Raw genomic sequence first — 1451 nt, 5'->3', positions numbered from 1 at the left:
TTTCTTTTAGAAACAAGCCATTATTTAATAGTGGCTACCCTTGCTGGGGTAGGATTATGGATGATTTGATTTTCTTTTTTTTTTTAGTATTTTCTAAATGTTCTATAATAAATATATGCAGGATGAGTATCCCTTATCTGAAATGCCTGGGACCTGAAGTGTTTCAGATTTTTTTCAGATTTTAGAATATTTGCAGATACTTTAGCTAGTTGAGCATCCCAAGTCTGAATGCTCCAGTGAGTATTTCCTTTGAGTATCATGTCAGCACTGAAAAAGTGTGAGATATTGGAATATTTCAGATTTTGAATTTTTGTTTAGGAATGTTCAACCTGTATTAGCTTTATAAAAAGAAAAAATAAACTTTTAAAAATTAAATAGATGTTCTTTACTGTTACAGTCGTCCCCCCTTATCTGCGGGTTTGCTTTCTGTGGTTTCATTTGCAGTCAGTTGTGGTCTAAAAATATTAAATGGAAAATTCCATAAATGAGCAATTCGTAAGTTTTAAATTGTGCACCTTTCTGAGTATGTGATGAGTTCTTGCACTGTTGGGCCTGGGGCGAGAATCCTCCCTTTGTCCAGTGGATCCACACTGTATACCTCACCCACCCCTTAGGCACCTAGCAGCGATCTCAGGTCTCAGATCAGCTGTTGTGGTGTCTCAGTGCTTGTGTTCAAGTGACCTATTTAACTTAGTAATGGTGTCAAAGCACAAGAGTAGTGATGCTGGCAATTCAGATATGCCAGAAAGAAGACACAGAGTGCTTGCTGCCTTTAAGTGAAAAAGTGAAATTTATCATCTTAATAAGGAAAGAAAAAAATCATATGCTGAGGTCGCTAAGATGTACAATAAGAACGAATCTGCTACCCGCGACATTGTGAAGGAGAAAGAAACTCATGCGTGTATAGGATGTGGTAATCTGCGGTTTCAGGCTTCCTCTGGGGGTCTTGGAATGTCCCTCAGGTAAAGGGGGACTGCTGTGCCCAAAATCCTATTTTTGTGGAAAATGTATATTATTTTACAAAGATATTTTTTGTTGCACCATATCTGATTGGACTTACTAACTCAGAAAAATGATAGTGTTGGTTTGCATGCATATCATCAGCAAAGAGCAGAAGAAAAGAAAAGCACTTGAGAGGGGAAGTAGGTATTTGTTCATCATCTAATTTCTCCACACTTGATGGTCGGCAGTATAGCTTGTCAAGTAAGTGGACCTCTTGTCATGTGTTCATTGTAAGGCTTACTAAAGTATAAATCTCATTGGGTTCACAGGGTTAAGTGAAGACTGCTGTGTGTTTCTCTTAAAATATTTATTTCTCTAGTTTCATATTTTCATTGCAGTGCAGTTGAAAACTGAAAGTAATTTTAATAAAAAGCAGACTATTTTTGTCCACCTGAGTTACTAGAGACATTTTTGTTAACATTATAGACACATAAATACTAATTTTTTAT

This window comes from Galeopterus variegatus, unplaced genomic scaffold, assembly GCF_000696425.1.
Source record: "Galeopterus variegatus unplaced genomic scaffold, G_variegatus-3.0.2 Scaffold5788, whole genome shotgun sequence".
NCBI classification, from domain to species: Eukaryota; Metazoa; Chordata; class Mammalia; order Dermoptera; family Cynocephalidae; genus Galeopterus; species Galeopterus variegatus.
Note: the sequence above shows the minus strand (reverse complement) of the source record.